The sequence below is a fragment of the Atheta coriaria genome, unplaced genomic scaffold (genome assembly GCF_025399875.1).
Source record: "Atheta coriaria isolate IRGN ID8LTWV9N9 unplaced genomic scaffold, Caltech_Dcor_3.1 hic_scaffold_9_pilon, whole genome shotgun sequence".
NCBI classification, from domain to species: Eukaryota; Metazoa; Arthropoda; class Insecta; order Coleoptera; family Staphylinidae; genus Dalotia; species Dalotia coriaria.
The window spans coordinates 8,527,729-8,549,021 of NW_027045451.1; the positions used below are offsets into that span (position 1 = coordinate 8,527,729).

The 21,293-nt window shown below is 36.6% G+C and overlaps 1 protein-coding gene across 3 annotated transcripts in view; it reads left to right on the forward strand.

Moving 5' to 3' along the window:
- Nucleotides 1-21,293, forward strand: part of LOC135799450 (5-hydroxytryptamine receptor-like) — a 98,526-nt gene that overhangs the window by 21,056 nt on the left and 56,177 nt on the right. For all 3 annotated transcript variants that reach the window (XM_065312566.1, XM_065312565.1, XM_065312567.1), the window contains exons 2-3: nt 4,258-4,294; nt 14,426-14,469. The gene's annotated coding sequence lies outside the window, so the exon portion shown is untranslated. The remainder of the gene's footprint in view (nt 1-4,257; nt 4,295-14,425; nt 14,470-21,293) is intronic.

Genomic DNA, 21,293 nt, shown 5'->3' on the forward strand with positions numbered 1-21,293 from the left:
CCACAAACCGAAGAAGCAAGTTACTTGTCGGTCACGGGCCGCCCTTCGAAAACAAGTGGCATTTAATAACCCGCTGCGAATTATTCCGCACATAAATTATGTTCCACGCGCAAAAACCCACACACTGCGCGAAATAATCGTCCATTTTATGTGTATGAATAAATCATACCTCTCGCAAAAGGCGTGCGATTCGCGTTGGCATAGTCGGTGGAGTAGTTGTTCTTTTTGTGCTTATCTCTAAATGAAATTCAAGACTTGAGGATATCCGAGAAGGAGGAGAGTAGTCGTTAGGGGTTTTTTGGGGGGTGGGGGTGCAATATATGTGGATATTGAGAATATGTAGTTTTTCATAGCTTAGGTTTCTAAAAGTAAAAAACAATTTTTTTTTCATAATTTTAGTCAAAATAATATTAAATAGGCAATTTTAGGTTTGTTTGTTTGTTTGTTTGTTACGCTTTTACTCAAAAACTACTGAACCAATTTTGATAAATATTGGTATAAAAATATTTTTGACCATGGAAAAGGAAATAGGCTACTTTTTGTTGCAAAAACATAACTAGAATGGTGTTAAATAAGGGATGAAAGTTAGTATTGAGATTTAGACGTAGTTATAGTTATGTATCTTGAATCTAGATGGCGCTAAAGTGTATTCTGACATTCTCACGTCTTTCAATTGAAATTGCAAATTTGATTTGTGCAGAATAAGCGCCTAATAGGTTTAAAAATCAAGAAAATAGTGTGAAAATTAATAATAATGACAAAATACTTGAACTTAGACAGAAAAACAAATTAAATCAAGTAAAATTTCTTACAAACACGAAATAATTCAACTAATAGAATTAATACAAGACGATATTTAATAATTCTAATATACTTTTCATAATTCCCTAGTGAATAACACAAGCACTTGTTGCTAGCAGTATACAACACGACTATAATCACATATTAATTTAATACCGTTGCGGGCGTCAGGTTTATTTGACGTTTAATTTAATTTTATAACTTGTTAGTAGCCGCAGCCGCGCCCGCCCGCCTGGAATTCGAAATGCGCGACGCGTAATAAGCGAATAAAACAGCGGCGCACAATGTAATGAGCTTCTATTGCTTCATTGCCCCGTAATAGGCAAAAAGGACTTATTGTCATCTTAAATCCGTTCGGTACTTATACCCAGCCTGTGGCCCCGTTTCCGCTCCTTAGATTACTACACGCGCCATAGCAACCATATCTCTTCCTCACTCTCACTCACTCTCACCCAGGAATCAAAAGAGCGTCTTCACTCGTTCATCTTATTCGTGAATCTTTTATCATTTCGAACGAGCGAACTTTTTTCCAGATTATATGCAGTCACTGCATGCACTCTTCGGTCTTCAATTGCTTCATTCTATGCTTCGACATTTCGCAGACTCTGGACCGTAGAGCCGAGAGAGAATAGCGATAAGACTTTGAATATTCCAACATTTTAGATTTTGCGTTTTCGCAGAATCTTCCCCTGGATTCACAGTGGAAGCCATACCGAGACTGTATTTATTAATGCAATTAAATTTCCATTTGCTCGACTCTTAATTTTATTAGTTTTTGCGCCGGGGTGGAGAGACTTTAGTTCGAACTTGTAGAATTCGAGTTAAGCCCGGCCGCGCTTTTATCTTTAAACATTCCGTTTTATGCGCGGCCCTGCTTCGCTCATAATTAAAACTTTAATCTTTTCTCATTGCGCGCTGCGGCCCGATGACGTGACTTTTTCTTATGAACCTGAACCACCACGCAGTTGGAGCGAACGAAGATTGAGGTGTTTAGGACGATCGCGTGCGATGACTTAATTGCGACGTCGATGGCTGTAAATTGAACAGAAGAACGAGGCCGCACGCGAAAACTATTAAATAAAGCGTCGTAAAGCGTAAGATCTACGACGGGATAACAACGCCGCAAAAATTTAATCAGTTTTCCACTGTCGGGATGTTTTTAATAAAAAAAATGATAGAAAAACATTGATTTTTTTATTTATTATTCAGTTTTTCAATCTCTGAGAGTGGTTTTGTTACAATTAGAGTAATTTTGTTAATTATGCTAATGAAACTTCATTATTTAATTAATTTTCATCGAAAATATTTATTTTTTTGTGTTTTTGGTTGCATAATCACTATATGCAACCCAAAATACACAAAATAACCAATTGAAAATGAATTAAATCGTATTTTTCGCAGGAAATATTTTTGCTGCGAATATAAACACATCTTAATCCCCCTCGTGTTTTATCCCCGCTCATTAAATGTTTTTGTGGTGCTTGAACATGCGAGCGACGTTAAAAATTTACACGCCGATTCGAATGCGCGCGCGGAGACAACATTTCATAGGTTAGGTTATGTGCGCGGATTACGTGCATGTGCCCCTACGCTAATTGCGATTTACGAGACGACAAGTTGTTAGTTTTAACTCGCAGGTCGTGCGTTACCTCTTCGCGCCGTGCACTCGCAAATTTTCAGCTACTGCGATAACATTTTTTATGACGCCATTAAAGATTTACTCGGCGTTAATTAAAATGTTTAAAGCGGTGCGCCGTGCACGGCACGAATTGGTTAATATTTGTGCAAGTTGTATCGCAATTGAAAGTGGGTATTTTATACTCGAGTTAAACTGCGTGCGTTATGTTTTCACGCGAGTCGTAAACTTCCTACATGTGTCGTGTATGTTGGGTTGCATACTTTTTATTTTAATTTTAAACTGTAAACTGATAACCTTTAAAAAATTGTAGTAAGTATTATTTTGTGTTTAATGGATTATAATGGATTATTTAGTGAGTTGTGTACAAAACTAATTAAATTATTACAGTTCTCTGCGTGTTCTGTAAAAACAAAAAACAAAAAAAAAATGTTTCTTTGGAAAAAGTGCTAAATACACGAATTTAATACGAAATTGCATTCTCGCAGCGGTGAAATTAGTTTTCTGGAAACATTTTTTAATTTTGTTACACTTGAATTTTTTTATATACAAAGTGTTTCGCTAAAATAAAAAATAAAAAAATACTATTCTCCAATGAGAGTTTAATAAACATACGATTTATTTTTTGACTTACTTGGGAAAAAGCAATCAACATTCGGATGGATTCATCGATCAATATCCGATGATTGCTGGCTTATGCCGACCGAAGAGCGCCAAACGAATAATTCGCACTCGTGCGTTTTTTTTCGTCTCTGTGCTTCTCGCTTAATTTCCTGCGCATTGCAATCTACTTTTTGCGCGCTGTGTGAAAGGAAATGATTAATGAATAAAATAAAGCGTATTGTAGAAAAGGGTGCGCGGCATTCTGAATAATATCGCTCGGCGATCTTTTCTGCTCGGGTTATTTGCCGCATCAAGAAGTTACGCTCGCAGAAGGCAAAAAGCGCACTAGCAGCGAATAAAAGTTTTAAGGGTGCCGCTCGAAAATGCAACTATATCACTTAACTGACTCCCGCGGGCGGTGAAAAACGAAATAAACTACGAAATCACCAAGCGACGAAAAGTGCGCATGCGTGCAAAGTTTGTGAAAGAAGTTGGTTGGAAACTTTGGCTTGGCGGGCGAGTAAATTACTTAAAACTGCACAATTGCAAGCTGAATTTAGTAGAATAGACTAGCAAACAATGAACGCAATCATAATTTATAATTTTATTTAATCTAGACTGTATTTAAACAGTGTATATAACCTCAAAACTCATTTTTATTCATTTTTGTCCATTTTTGTCGATTTTTGAATTTTTTTAAAATGAAATTTGTGTTTGTATTTTTGGGGTGCATGAACTGCTTAGAACGTAAAGCAGTTTTACGCACACATATTTATTTAGCACTCATCTCGCGCCGGAGGCGGCACGTTTGACTCTTGCAGCGTGCCGGGCGATATTTACAAAAGTGTGCTCCACTCTTGTCAACTAATGTTACAGCAGAGGGTAAAGAGTGTATCCTGCACGTTCCGCACGTTACATTTTGACACTCATTCGCTGCCGTTTTGTTGATATGAACTACCTCGGAGTCCTCCCGACAAACATCCAGCAGCCGCTTGCTGGTGGAACACCTTGAGACTCGCTTGAGTTTGATGTTATTTATTTTTCTGCTGCAGAAAAAAAAATCAACTTTGACATTTCAAATGTATTGCATGTCCAGAGAGTCGTGGAAACATGAAGAGAAATGTCTGGAATGTTTGATAAATGTTAAGTTTTATGATTAACCTTCAAAGTGTTTTTATTTGTCTTTGGATTAAAGTTATTTTATTTTTTATTTTTAGGTTGTATCAGAGGAGAATTCGACTTCAAACTGATTAGGTGAGTACTTTTTGGATATTTAATTTTACTTTGAGATTAAGCCTTTTAAACATTTCCTGTTAGTGTCTCGTTAATAAATTAATGTTGCAACTACTTTTATACTCGGGCTGCTGACAATAATCTAATAAAAAAACGTCTTTTGGTAGAGGATTTTCGTGGGTGGAAAATTCTTGGTTTAAAGTGCATTGCAGATTAAATAAAATTATTCTTTTACTTTCACTTTTGAAGCGCAAGGTTTTTCCACGGTTTTGTACAAAAAGTAGTACTTTAGACACGGGCGTGACTAAAGTACTTAAGTCACGCGCTTTAGTCACGGGGTAGTACTTGCGTCAAAAACCTCAACGTGGAAATAGATTAGAAGTAGAAAAAGTAGCATAAGCAGCACGTGGCTAAACCTTATTAAACACTCGATTGATTAAACGCTCGCTCTTAATAAATCTCGTGACAAAAACTTAATATACAATTTTTATTTTGTGTTTTCTGATCAAAGTGAAATTAAAATTAACATGCGTCAGTTAGTAGCGTTTAATTCGTATATCGATTCGTATATTTATTTTATTTGCTCCCTGGATTAATTCTGAATCGATAAATAATTTCACTAGCAACTTGTGGATTTCCCACATTTCAAGAATATATTGCGTTTGCTTTAATTATCCGCCAGCAAATCAAATTCGTCCTTTACTGCATTCGACGAATATTCAACTGGGATTAGTTTTCTGTGAATGCAGCGCATGTCCATATCGCGCGCACCAACATTTGAAAGGTTATTATTGATGAATTGACGTGTTTTCCACATAGGCGAATCGAAGTCGAAACTTTTCGGTGTCGGTATCGGTCCGACGCAAATTAAATTCTGCCGTCCTTGATGGGCTTTTTGGTTAATTTACAAAATGACAAATGCCCACAGCACAATCATCTAACCAGAGGGGAAATCTTTGTTTTTGTGTCGTTATTGCGCTGTTTTTCAAATAAAACGCAAACTTTTTGTGCGCCGCTTTTGAAAAGCTTTTTTTTTCGGCGATATAGTCGCGTTATTCATCGCCGCGGGCGGTCCCTGGCGGGGCACCGGTGGCATTAAATGCGAAACACGGAAACTCGGAGTGATTTCGCGTGCGGCGCGCGGAGCGGCCGGGAAGAGGAAGTCCTGAGGGATCGCTTCGCTAATTATCATCGATCCTGGTACACCGAAGGATTGAATTACCATTCGAGCAGGTTTGCGGCACTTTTACTCTCGTAGCCAAAGAAGTCTACAACACAACAATTTTGTCTCGATTTTTTCTCTCATTACTTAACAGCGTACAGATGATGTGGTGATAAATGCTCTCGGCGAACGTTAACGACCAAGCATTCGCTTGTAATAATGGAAAAATCATCACACACAACAAAATTACATTTATATTAAATTCTCTTGATTGTGATATAATTCAATAATCCTTTTCCATGCGAGAGAATTCGCGTTGGCATATTTCATTTCGTTTAATAATCAGAATTAAATTCTGATTTTATTTTTGCGTTTCGGGTGCGTTGTTGCAAATTGTTCGCAAAGTGCATCCGAGCTTGATTACGTCTGACGTCTGTATTGTTTTAGTCTGTGCCGTTCTGCATATTGCACAATGCCAGACGCCCGCAGGACTATCTGGCCGCAGGCAACAGGACTTTACTTTGGTAGGAATTGGACTCGACCTCGACGAGCGTGTAATACAATCAAGTCGCTCGTGGTTTGCAATTTGCACCCGGATAGATAATTGTATCAAAGGCAATTAATGAATAAGTCTGATCTAATCTACTTTTCCTGGTGGCAGACATCATTATTCTCTAATTTAAAAAAAAGTTAGGTTAAATTAGATGATTTTACATTTAATTCCACAAAATTACCACAGATGGCGTTAGTGTAACAATAAAACTGGTGGTTTTACACTTAATTTAACTAAAATATAACAGATGGCGCTAGTGTACTAATAATTTTTTTGTTTTACAGTTAATTTCACTTGAAACCAGCAGATGGCGTGACTGAAACATCAAAATTTTTGTTTTTTGATTGGTTTAGGTTATGTTGATGATTATAATGATGATAGTATTGAAACAACACTAAGTGGTTTGTTTGTAAGCCATCTGTTGGGCTTAATAGTTTGGGCGGTGATCCTTTAATCCCTTGCGATGAAAAACAAGCCGCCATATCGTCAACTCAACGTGTAGTTGCTGGTATCTTTAACCTAGCGATCTCAATCTCCTTGACACGGTGTAAATTATGTACGATGCGAAACAATCAAACAAATTATTATCATTACTTCCACTGGCAGATAAACGTAATGGCGGCATTCCGTAAATATATATCTATATCTATATATACATTTCTGTGACCGCTTTGCGCGCGTATATATCACGCAATTTCAGCTGTGTTATTACGGTTGTTTCGAGCTGGTCGCGCGCGGCATTGTTATCCGACTGGCGTTATTTGTAACTTTTCGTTGTTATTATTAGTTGTTTGTCCTAATGCTCGCGTGAGACGCATATGGCGAAAGCGGACAGCTCGGACAAATTATGTTTTTTTCATTTTATTTTTTGCGCATATCTGTAATATAAAAATGAATGGAAAAATCTGTTGGTTAGCGCATAACTCAACAACACATTGACCGATTTGGTCAATTCTTTTTTTTAAATATTTGTTAAAGTCCAAGGATGGTTCTTACGGCGAGAAAAAATTGAATAATTGCCGAGAAAACCTCAAAAACAGCCCTTTTCTATAGGATAAAAGTTGGCATTGCGATTCAATCATAGTTTTAGTTAAATAGTTGAATCCGAGATGGAGCGATGAAGTGCATTATTAGCTATTCTTTATATAATTAATTTCTTTAAAATAAAATTACGAATCTTATTGATTGAATTAGTATGTGTCTAGAACAAGTGAGTAAAAACGAATTACACTTTTACTACCGGGACGAAGTAAATACATAAAATCATCAAAAACAATTTTTATTCCGAGTGAATTTTGAGGTTAGATTACGCAGTGAAATTAAACATGTCTTATTGTGACTCTGACTGTGACTGTCAATAACGAGACGTTAAGGATGCAATAACAATGAGGAGGCGGCAATTGAACCCCATTTGTGATACAAAACAACGAAGGCATAAACAAGTCGCAGGCGGGAAGGTTCGTTCATCCGTTCATTTGTTTGCGCGCATTGTGCGCGAAACATTCCAATTAAATTGCCATTTTGTGAATAACGCTCCTGCGAAACGATCGCGATAATAAAATAAATTGCTCAAAGATGTGTGAATTAAAGGCATCGTTTCACCCCGACTGCGCATTCTTATTTTTTTCTTCTCGTAATATCAATAAACGTCTAAAAATACACTTTTAAGAAAATGCTGCGTGTAATAATTCATCTTGATTGAGGTTACACCGAAGGTTAATACTTTATTAGATCCCGGGTTATATTTAGACTTTATGTTTTAAGAATGTGATGCGCGTCACACATTTTTGAACCCCCGCACATCTCTCATCCCCCCGTCATCAATTAATCACACGCACAGCGATCGATGCATGGAATTATAGTTGACACCGCGCGCGCCACCCTCGTCAACGTTTTGTCGTGCCAATACACCATGTGTTTCTTGTTGCTAAATATAAGGTGTGCATACAAATTTGTTTCGAGTTGTTTGCATGTTTCACTTTTGTGCGCGGCTGACATGTGTTTGCCTTGTTGATTCTAGTTGCCGGTGGTGTGTTGCACGGTGCGAACGACAACGAAATGCAAAACTATTGTTTTGTGCGCGCGTGGGTGTATTTGCGCACGTAGGTCCGACAGTGTGTCCAGGGTTGAGCGCCTCCGGCTCGACCGCGACGGGGTTGACGTGCGCGCGAGGGTGGTGGGTGTGATGGTTGTGTTGTGGATCTCTCCGGCGTCCACCTCCCGCTAGCTCTGTCCTTTTGCATTGTGTATGCATTACGCGTGAAGTTTAAGCACGTCCGAACTTCGGATAATAAGCTGGCACACGCTTTAATAAGATAGCGGATTAGAGTCAACAATTTGTTGCCAACCACACTCGTACGTCATACGCTACCTGCATTCGGAATAAATTTATGTTTTTATAGATTATTAAATTACTGAGGATTTAAAATTATAGTGGATTTTGCAAAAATTGAGTTAATTAATTATTTTCTTGTTTAATGGATCAAATATGAGCTGAATTCGTCAAAAAAATTCCCAGTTTTAATTTCAAAGAGCGAAAAATGTGATTAATTCATTTTTGCGCCATCTATGTTTGATTCATAGAACTATAACGATGATAAAACATATTTTCTAACTTTCGTCCCTTATTTTACACCCTTTTAGTTATATTCTTGAATCAAAAAGTAGCCTATTTTGCTTTCCTTAGTCACAAATAGTTGTATACCACAATTTATCAAAATTGGTTGAGTGGTTTTTGCCTGAAAACGTCACAAACAACAAAAAAAACGTAAAATTGCATTTATAATATCAATTATTGTTCATGTTATAATTACAACAAGTTATTTTGAAAAAGCATGTAGGTATTTTATAAATATATTGCTTTTTTTACTTTTTTTCGACAAAAAATCAAAAAAAATTTAAGTTTTTCTAAAAATTTTTTATGTTCTTTTTAATACAAAAACAGACATTCAATAACTAACAAAAATCAATTTTTCCTTTATAAATTCCCACACAAAACATCATTATAATTTTTGACGTGTGGCAATTTGTTAAATCAGCAAAAAGTCAATTGTTTGCTAAGTAATTAAGACGACATCTTACATGATGTAAAGCAACATGATGATGATGATGACAAGACAGAATAATGTTTGCAAAATAATGGAACGGCAGCGATTATTGTCGCTAACATCTTAACATGTCGAGCAACATCAATCATGTGCGAAAAGTTCGTCACCAGCGTCAATAATATAATATCAGGAGTGGAGCTCTCATGCCCCAGCAACAACGTACCGAGTTTTCGGCATTGTGTACGTCGGTTTATACCCCGGAGCGGCATTCTGCCGCGCCAGCAAATCGGCGCTAACTAAGCGGCAATTAAAACGCACAATCAATCATCCTCGCTAATCACTTAATTAAGAGGAAATGTGAACATTGACGCCACAAATGATTGCGACCCATTGGCAATTATAATAATTACATTTACTCATTCCTATTATCTAAAAACTTTTACAAAGATTTCCACTGATTAAAATCTGTATGCCCGGCGCATCCACCTTTGAATAGTTGATCCGAAATTCAATCAATTCAAACTGCTGCGCATAAATCAAGCGATGCAGTTTACCGACTGTGAAATGACGACGTAAAACACGCCAATAAAAAAAAACTAAAGAAAATGTATTTTTATTTTAAGTTGGCGAGAGCGAAATTTGTTGATTTGAATGTGAGTTATGTCGAAGAGTTAAAAAGCAGCCATGAATATTTAGCAGGGTCGAGTTGAGGCGAGGCGCTAGCTGGTACTACAAATATTATTCCCTTGCGAAGCGTGAGAGTGAAAGACGAATGATTTTTCGCCCGCCGGCCATCCCGGTCGGCGAGCAAACAAAAAACACACCAAAGTGTCACGAAGAAAACCCAAAACCGCAGTGGAAAACCAACCGCAGGTATAAAATTAGTAAAAGTTAGACTCGGTATAAATATAAATGTGTATGTGTATTCACTATGAATGTGAATATGAATAAATTGTAAGTTGAGTAGAAACTTTTATTTTGAATTTCTGTAAAGAAATTTTTAGTTTACGATTGATAGCACATCGAGTGGAAAATTTTTGCACGCCGTAATAAACTCAACAACCTTGTAATTATTCACAGGATGCAGTGGTGAATGCAGATGCATAAAATCAATAATGCTCGCATTCGCATTCGAACATAAACAATATAAACTGCAGCCGAAGCGTTCGTATACACAAACTTTGTATCCCTTTAAAATGTCAATTGTTTTCGTTTACAACCCGGCTACATTTCTGACGTTCGTCATTGATTGTGTGTCTTTAAAAGCACTGGGATTTTTTCCACGGCTTTGTTTCGTGTTTTCTGTTTATGACCGTCGCTTGGACGATTTTATTACGTTTTGTTTCGTCTGCCCGCAGCGCTGCAAAAAACTTAATAAAATAGTTACGGCAATAATCGGCGTTTGTTTGAGTGTTTTACTGTTTGCAGTACGAGTAAGTAAACTTGAGTTTTATGCGCGCGTTTTAGAATAAATTGTTGCGTATTGAATAACATTCTCTCACTTTACTCGCGTGGGTAATATTCAGATCACGATATTCATGATAGACGTGAAAGTTTCGTGAATGCTGCACACACGACTCGCGCGTTGCTTCTTATCTTATATCCGAGAAGTCATCACATCTGCCGGCATTGTCGTACGATGGAGCACAATAAGTGGGCATGTAATTTAATAGCGAACTATTCGGGGCCAGCCGAAACATCACCGCACAGTTTGAGCGCGCACATTGTTTCAGCGCGCGTTGCAGACGCTGAGTTTCACAACTGCGCGCCCGGTTTGTGTATGAGTATAGTTGGGAAACTCGCGAGCCCTCGAGCAGGACCATGCCTGGCTCGAGCAGGACTCCTTCGGCGAGTTCCGGATGCGGGACGGGATGGCGAGGGGCATGTTGTGCGAGTTTATGTTCTCATAATGTAATGCAAACAAATCGATGCATAGGTAAGGATAAATATTTAATGTCGTACGTACGACGTTGTAGTTTATTGATGTTTGCATTAATGTTAATTATTTAATGTGGGAAAGGATGGTTATTGTTTTGTGTGGTTAAAGGAGAGTGAAAACTGTGAGTTTTAATCGCTTTAACGTAAAAATTTATTAATTTTTAATATTTACGGTAAATTGGGCTATAAATGTTTATTATTGATTATTATTTTAGTTTTTAATATTTTATTTTGTTTATTTTTGTAATTATTTTACAAGAAATAACGTTTTTACGCTGTTTCAATTTTTAAATGCTTATAACTTTGCGAAAACTTGTCTTATTAGATATTTTAGTGAATAAAAGTTTGTTTGTTACGCTTTCACGCCTATACCATTGAAGCAATTTTGATAAATTTTGCTATTCAGGTATTTTAGGTTTAGGAAAATCAAATAGGCTACTTTTGTCCCAAAAATAACTAAAAAGGTGTAAAATAAGGGATGAAAGTTGGTTTGAAGGTTCAATCATAGTTTTTCATGCATTTTTTTGAAATTTGACTTAATAAACTATTACTAATTCACATCTTTCTAAACCTGGTGAAATATTAAGGTAATGATTCAATCTATTTTTTTTAATTTTTATAATTTTTTAATTTCTTAGTTTTTTAATGCGTCTAAACTGATTCCTTCAATAATTATACCTTACCCTGCTTTTTACGTATTTTAATATAATAAAAGATGACAATTAAGCGATTTTGCTTCCTCTGCGCTTGTTCGCACAATTACTTTGATATTAAGCCGATGTGCAAAAAGCATTGAAAGCAATAAGACGATAGCCGCACGTGGCGTTCGCGAGAATGCGGCGAAACTAACAATGGGAAATAAAAGAAACGTCTTCGGGCGCCGTAGTTTGCACAAAATGGCTCAACCACCGCGCGGGCACGATATCGAAAGCTCGTTATAAGCAAATCGAATCCGAGAAAAACTGCTCCGCCGCTCAGCATCCGTCTTCGCCTTCAAAGCGCGCCACCCGGCCTCTAAAACCAACAACTCGACTCAATCGAACACGCGGAACTTTTAAATAACTTCACGGTTCACGCCTCGCGACCACAGAACTTTTTCGCACCCCTTCTGTTTTATACGAGTTTATGCGGGTTGTTAGGCTTAGGTTTGAGGTTAAGTTACGACATTTCTATATATTTCCAACAAAGAAATTTCAATTTTTTTTTCTTCATGAAAATCATTCGTATAATAACATATCGAAAGCGTACATAATTGATTACGCATGATTTGCGTTACGAGAGGGACGGTATGTGGTCGTAAAGTATTATTCGACATCATGCGCATTACACGCCGAAAATTTCCATAAATTGACGGCGCGGACGAGGCGTGGAAAGGCATTAACGTCCTTTGGAGGGTTTTTTTGTCGGCCGTTCATTTTTATTAGGCGCGCGCAACAATAATGATTACGCGAATTTTATTTGCACGTGCTGCGCGGCACAAATAAGCTCGCAGTGCTTACCATTAATCGTCCCTGTTGGCTCATTGTCGTTGCTGATAGATGGCGAATTAAAAAGAAGTGCCAACAGCGGATAAATTTCATTATTGTTATGCAAATTTTTATGCGTGCGTTAATTTTAATTTGAATTCAATAAATTATTGAGATTTTATATTAATTATAGTACAAAATTGATTTTTATAAATTTTAATTATTAAACTGGAATTTAAATTGTATTCTTTTTTACACTTTTACAAAACTGCTGGCAAAAACAAAGATTACTATTATCTTATTGACAATTTTCCAATTTACAATTTTGTGGTTGCTATCTATTTATTTATGAGATATTAATTATCGAAAATCGTTGATAAAAATTGCTATCAAGCAAAATTATCTTGCAATTTTTTAAGAATTAAAATTTCTCTCTGATTTACGTTTTAGTATCTATCTCTAGAGAATAGTTCGTAGATTAAGATGCTGCGATCAGATCCTAATTATCTCTTTTAGTTTACGAGATACCGCGATTGAATAAAATGGGAATAAATTGAAAAATGTCACTTTTTAGCACTTTCAGTCGCGTTTTTCGACCTTTACTGTAGGGAAATATAATTATTTTTTATATTTTTATCTGATAGAGAATTTTCCAGTCTTTTCATAATCAGCGATTCGTTGGTTATCAACATCCTCAGATAAAAATTATCTGCCCATTTGTTTATGCCCATTTTTTATGAATTAAAATTTCATCTCTTAGATTTCATTTAACTGCCATACTTTTATAGCTAATTGTCCCAGATTATGATTTCCGGCGATTCGTTCCTTTCTATCGCTACATTGAGTGTTTTTAATCATTAGGACTTTGACAATGTGTTAATTTTGTGTAAAAAGGACCATAAAAGTTAGAAATATCACTTTGTCCGGAAAAACACACCATATGTCTTGGTACCAAAGGAGAAAATCGCAACATCTTGTGTTCATATGATACTTAAGAGTTCTAACTTACGCATCTTTCCGACCAACTTTCTACAAGTGTTCTAATAATGGCTTGCAAATCGTCATTATTTTCTCATTTCAAAAGTTGGCTTAGATTATACAATATTTTGTTAGTTTCTAAAGTCCATGTTATAGTTTAAGAGACGCTCTTCATGTGAATTGACAATATGTACTACTGCATACAAAAGTGGAAAACATCGGAAACCTTTAATTATTGATTATAATAATCTAAATTGTCGCAATCATAGATGGAACTAGGATGCACTCAAAATCATAAAAAATCGAGTTATACGGTTTATTTTTATATCTATCGACAAACGTGGGCATGAGAATGGTTTTGTATACAATGCTGTTATCTGCGATTCGGTGTAAACAAGATTTTAACGCATGTGTCCCGCGCGCCGTCTCCTGAAGCGCCGCATCAACTTCTGCTGCAATGTGCCTATTGCAAATTCGCGCACACAAAGTCGCGCCTTCGACGCGTCGTCTTTGCGCACCCCTGCTTCTTATCATATACCGTCTGTAAAGCTGTTTACGCAGTTTCCGGCGCATGCACTATCGGGATTGCAGCCAGTTTTCGTGCCGGTCGCTGATTAATCCAGTCGTGTTTTGAGTGAATTTATATCGTTTATTCGACTTCAATATTCTAAATTTGTGTTATACTCGAAGATCAATCGACTATTCATTTGTTTTTTGCGATTATAGTAATTTGTTTAATGTTCGGAAATGCCAGTTTTGATCGCGTTTGTTATGTATATTACAAGTCACGTGATAGTGGATTTGATAACATTCTTCACTCGGCGTTGTGTTTGGTGTCGGTTACTAAATTAATCGAATATATATCGCCCCCATGTGGATTCTTATCATTTAAAAAATCCTTCAGGCTCGTGTGAGTATTTTAACTAAACAGCACACATTGTTTATTTTGTGTTGATTGTTAATTCAATTGTATGAAATATTTTAATTTTAATTTATGTTTTCGTTTAGTTACAGCACTCGTTGTGCCTGGCAGTCCGAAAAGCTGTACCCTGGTAAGTTTATAATTCAATTATATTTTTCGATCAAATTTACATTTGCTGTTTATAAACAAGTTTTCTATTTATCACGTACTACCTACCTGCCGGGCCGATGAGAGGGGGGTCAACTGGGATAAATTCTTCGGGGCCCGCTGATCACTCTTAAATCGCAAACACAAAAAAAAATAACTATTACCGCGCTGGCTCTCGACGGCACTGTCTTTTCCTATGACGTCACAGAAATAAAGAAATAACGTATGAAATAAATCAAAATGAGCACGCGGAATATATGAATTTATCAGTTTGCGAAAATATAGTGAATAGCGCGCCCACATCACCTTGAAACATATTTCAACCCAAGTCCGAACTTTGCCTCGCCTGCAACATCTGTATCAGCGGCACTTCCGCTAAACACATGCACGAACGCGACTTCGTATAAATTACGGGCACGCTTCTAGCGCACGCGCTCGAATTTATCAATTCGAAACATTAAACTATTCCATGCATGCAGATAGCAGCTTTCCACTTGATGCGCGCTCCACAGAGAGCACAACTTTAGATGACAGATAGAAACGTGAATTTCAACGTTGAACGGCTGCACCCAAGTTCTGACATTGCAACTGCGACGTGCGGTATTTTATTGATAAACTGGTTGCGGAAAAGTACCCTTGACCAATACCACCAAACACCACCAGAGGGCGCTATTGTTTTACGTCAACGTCTTTGAAAGCAAAATTTCGAAGTAAATGTGATTGATATACAATAATGAAGTTAATGTGTGTACTGCGCATGCGCACAGAATGTAAATGCAAATTCATGAATAATATAATGAGCGCAGGGTGTCGGAATTTACATATTACATATTACAATAGTTGTCAGCTCATTGCGATCACACCGAGCGATTTATTCCAACTCAAATAATTTGTGGTTGATTAAAAATGTATGCGCGCAAATTACGCAGATAAAATTATCTAAATAAACATTAAATTTGCACATTTTATTTCATAGTGTTACATTATGATTAAATTATTGGTGCAATAAATGCGCGATTATGGCTTTAATAAAGTCAACAGATATATTGGTTTTGCCAATTTTAGGTTAGGCATTATGCGGCTTGCTCAATTTGTAGGGTGCGGAAAAAAGTTTGCGAGTTGTGAGCCAAGTTTAATTTCCGGTACATAGTGCTGTGTGAGAGTTGAGCGTACATCGCACAAGCTGGAAATTTAAAACCGGAAACGCTGTAAACTTCAATTCGATATTTCTCTATATTTCAATCAATGTAGCTTTTAGTGGTGGAACAAGGTTTTCATTCTTGTCTTTAGAAAAGTGTGCTAGCAGAAAGTGATATATTACTTTTAGTTTGAGTTTTTTTGTGGGGTAGATTTCAGGGTGGAAATATGAGGCGAGTAATTTAGTCAAGTAGTTTAGTAGTTGAATTTTTAAATGCAAAAATAATGAAATTTTAAAGAAATTTTGGTTTTTATATTTTAAGCAAGTGATTTAGTAGAGTAATTTAGTCAAGTAGATAAGTAAAACATTCTAGTAGGAAGTTTCTATGCAAAAATAAAGAAATTTTTAGGAAATTTTTGTTTTTATAATTTAGTCAAGTGATTTAGTAAAGTCATTTAGTCAAGTTGATTAGTAAAATGATTTTGTAGGAAGTATCAATGCAAAAACAATGACATTTTATCAAATTTTTTGTTTTTATATTTTGGACAAGTGATTTAGTAAAGTAATTTAGTCAAGTAGTTTAATAAAACATTTTAGAATGAAATTTAAACTTAAAATCAACGAAATTTTAACAAAATTTTTGTTTTTATATTTTGGGCAAGTGATTTAGTAGAGTAATTTAACCAAAACTTTTAAATTGCTTTAATTTTTACGCTGTGAAAATCGCTTTCTACAGCAGTAAATAAAACTAGTTGTAATTCATGAAGGCAATCCTGCCGTGTAATTGCCGCTCAACCGAAATCCTTAATTAATAATAAAACAGCTTAATAGCTGAACGTAATTAGAATTTTTGGCCATTGCGACCGCCATTACGAATGCAACTGAGTTCTGCGTGCGAAACCAGCCGGAATGGGTTTTAATTAAGCAACAACTAAACCGGTCGACGACCAGCGCACGCGAAAAGCCAACCAAAGTCAACCTGCGAGCGCGCGTTTTCATTTTCATAATCACACGGATGAGTACTTCTCTCGACCTGTGGAGAGATGGCCGGCTGCACTTTACACCGCACTTGCCTAAAACATACACGGATACGCTGATGCCATTTTGCGCGGTGTTGCCGCCGCGTAAGCTGCTCATTAAAGCGGCGCCGACTGCCATCAAATGATAGCAAAGTGCTTAAATTTTAAATTCACATTGCATATTTCTATATTAAGACTTCTACAGAGCGTTAGGAAAATATTTTAGTAGAGTGGTTTAGTGATTAGTTTAGTTGTTTAGTAGTTAGTCAGGTAGTCAAGTAACATCACTGAAATTGTGATTTTTGACGGAGAAAACCCGGAAAAACGCGCCAATTGCCATAAAATGATAGAAAAGTGTTCAAATTCTAAATTAATATTGCATATTTCTATATTTAGTCTTCTACAGTGCGTTGATAAAATATTTTAGTAGAGTGACTTAGTGATTAGTTTAGTAGTTAGTCAAGTAGTCAAGTAACTTGACTAAAATCGTGATTTTTGACAGACAAAACCCGCAAAAGGCCACAAAATGATGAAAAAATGCAAACATTTAAAATTAACATTGCATATTTTTATATTCACCCTTCTACAGCCCGTAAATAATTTTTTTTAGTACAGTTACTTAGTGATTAGTTTAGTTGTAAGTCAAGTAGTCAAGTACCTTCCCTAAAACCGACAAAACCTTTTGACTGACAAAACCCGGAAAATGTATTTACTCTTGTGATAATGTGCAAAAACACTCGCACTGATGTGGTCACGGAAATTGGCGGCAGCGGCGGCGGCGAACAAGAATTGCACGGATAAGATTATCCCGTTTCGCCAGTCATCAGCGTTCGTTTACGACGTCGTCGCGGATGACTGCCGCATGCTAATGACGCTGATGACGGCCATGATAAAACAAACAAAACGCGTTTTGTCGCCGGTTGCCGCCGACGAGCAACAAAACTTGCGGCGCGCGGCGCAATGGTCGTCCGCATTGTGGTATCAGCTATGCGGTGGGTGTATTTCGAGTGAGTGGAATTTGGACATCAAAGGTATTTGCAACTGAGTCAGTCGTCGACTTCGGTCTCGGAGCACGTATGAAAATATAATTTTCCATGGCATAATAATGTCAAGTAGCTACCTTTAGCTCTATCTCGAACATTTGCTATTTGAACCTTCAATTTGGATTAAAGTTTGGATAAATATGACCTCGAATAGTTCACAAGGTTATATTTGACGTGATGGGGAGGTGAAAATGTGTTGAAAGTTGTTATTTTTTGGGAATGCGATTAATTTTTTAAATTTTTGAATAGATAATGTTTTTGTAATATATGCAACCCAAACCACATAACCTAAAGTAAAAATGTAAATTTTTCATAATATGATATATTTTTCACGCCTCGTAATAGTATATTAAGTATAAAGTGGCTAAACTGGTGTTTTTGTCACCATGTGACTAAAGCTCGTGACTAAAGTATTTTAGTCAGTTAATTTTGAGCTTTTGAGACGAAAATTATCATTTTAGGTTAGTCTAACCTAGAGTATAACCGAAAATAATTCAGTTTAGTCATTTTTTATCAAAAATATTTTGTTCTAAGTTAGGCAACCCAAACAACAAGACAAAACCGTGTTTTTTACACTTTTGCCTTTTAAAACTAAAAAACTAATTAAATAATCTAATCTAACCTATAATATAACCTAAAATTCTTCACATAATGAAGTTTTAGTTGATGGATAATAAAATAATTAGTTTTCCACATGAAAACTTGTTTTCTAAGTTTTTCTTGTTTTTATCAAGTAAGTTTTATTTCTGTGATTTTTTTCTTGTTCTAACCTCCTTGCAATTTTCTCTATGGCCGGATGTTCACAGCATTCGCATGACGAATGGCCAACCTGCAACAATTTTAATTTGCCAACCTCGGACCTGTCCCGACAATGAAACACCGGTCGCGGAATGCGACCGAGAGCAACAACGCGCATAAAAACATCAAATTTTATCACTAATTGCATCCCGGCAAATGGAGCACTTTTATGACTTCCTCCCTTTCGGACAATCTTTTCAAACATCCTCGCGACGCTTTTCACCGCCATTCCGGCGACCCTTGGGCGACTTTTATTTTCCACGCAAATAGAAACCCACCAAACAAATCTCCTTCTTTCTCCTGCTGCTTATATTCGCAAAAATATAAATCCCAATATTATTTCCGCTGCATTGTACTCGTACCAATCTTTGGAATTATTTATTTAACTTCTATTTTCTTCGGATTTTACTTTCTTGTTTTCGAGATCGACAAACAGGTATTTTGCTCGTATTCCGTACCTGTGACTGGTTATGCAATACCAAGTTCAGAGGGAGTTTACTTATTCAGTGCTTTGTTTATTGTTTATTTATTTAGACGCGGAAATGACGCGGCGGTGAAGTCTCGGCTTGATTCCGGAAGAAATTTCGGTCTTTGGCGGGCTGTGCCTAACTTTGAAGCGAGTGGCAGCCGCGTGTATTTAAAGTAAATGTTGATATTCACCGAGTTTGCCATATAAATCTGCGACGCATATAAAATTCATGCGGAATATTGAAAGCTTTCGCGAAGGAGATATATAAACGCAACGCATACAAATTCGTTTTTCTGTTACATCCAGAAATGACTAAATATAAATTAAATATTTGCTTTTGATTGATTGGAAATGAATATGAATATAGACGCAATCCGCTTAACAAAAGCTGCAGAATATTAACCAGATTTGAGGTTATGATAGTAGCCTGTGACCGAATGAATTGGGATTTCAAAAACATCAAAATTATAAAAATTTATTATTTTTTCTACTTTTTCACGGTTTTGAGACACACAAAGTGGTACTTTAATCACGGATGGCCAAAGCCGTGACTAAAACTCTCTTAGCGAGCTTTAGTAGCGGAGTGCGGTTGCGCTGGAACATATTTTCAAAATTATGAAAAAATGGAAAATATTAAAAAAGAAAAAAAAGAAAAATTTGCCAGTATTTATTAAGAAATATTTTAAAACAAAAACAAAATCAATAAATAATATAAAAATATAAAATAAATAATATAAAAATTGGTTTTGGTTTTGCGCACATTTAATTACGGCTGTTTTCCTCTTTCCAGATTGTATATGGGTCCGCATCCAATCTATTAAATGCTGCCGTCGTTTATATATTTAACGCGTGACCGTCCTGTGCGGCCGGCCGGTAGTTAAAACAGGAACAATGCCCGCTACTCCACCGTTTCCGTGGCGACGCTTTTTTGGTTCTGGGAAAACCGCAAACCGGTACTATCAATTTATCCCCCTTTGCACTTTTGGTTTGCCCTGGTAATCCCACAATCAAAAAGCTTGTAATTACTTTTCCACCTCGCACACAACCGGTTTACCGTTTTAAGATATAAGAATATAGGTATATAGCTATAAAGCTATAGAAATATCCAATATAAGCTGGAGATACAATTCAAAATTATTGCATTGTATTACGTTCTTTGCGAAATTATTTATATAAAATATTGCAGGGACATAAAGCGGAAATTGAAATTTGTATAACACTGAAGTTAGTTTTAAACCTCGTCTCACATGCATTCAAGCTCCGGAACAAATGAAAAACATATTGGCTACTAATTTCTTGGCTCAAGCCCAGAAATTGCACAGGAGAGGCATCCGATTTCGTGCATGCAGCGAATGGCTACGATGTACAAACGCAAAATTACGAGATACCAAATAGCTACATATATGCGCTCATTCAGAGAACGCGGAGGAAATTTACAGCGTTTCTATCAATTTTGTACAAGTGGGTATTACGCATCACATATGCATAGTTTTAATGAATGTGGATTCATTAGTAATATAGGAAAAAAAAAACAGAAAAAGCAATTTACTGTTAATTAATCTTCATTTAACTTTTAACCCCTATTTTACCATTTTAAAGTTTTTCTTTTTTGACTAATTGAAGTTTATGTTATTCTCAAAGGTATAATCTATCTGTACGATAAAATTTATCAAAATTGGTTGAGTGGTTTTCGCGTGAAAGCGTAACAAACATACAATTAAACTTGAATTCATCAATATCTTTTTTATTAATGCATTTATTTTAAAAATTCAAAAACAAAAATAATTTTATCTTTTCATAGAACTCATCAACATTTATAAAACTCTAAACATTTCATAATAATAACCATAATAACAATATTTACCTATTCAAACCCTCATAACCCCAACATTTTTACTCTCTGTAAATAAAAATTTCACTTTCATGCAATTTTATTTAATGCATACCCACTGCTTATAAGTGTATGACGGGCGAGCAGTTAGTGTATTTGCCTTACTTTATCCGCGTAATTTGCACCGGTTTCCTCGGCGCTCGGATGGTAATAGCCCTTGGGTTTCCCACGATAGTGTGGCAGCGAGCGCATAATGGTAACGCACTAACTGCGGAGCGCGGTAACAAATTACCATCTGAGGATGATGCGCTCACGTGCGTGCTCTATCTGGGCGGCGGCGGCGGCAGCGAAAGGCGTGCAGATGAAGATCGGGGATAGCGTCGCAGGCTCTACATCGTGTATCATGCGGATGCGCAGATACCCTTTTCGCCAAAAACGCAAACCTCTTTAACGCATTCGTGGATATCTTTTTGAGGGGCGGTGCAGGGGTGGCAAGGGGTCTAGGCGAT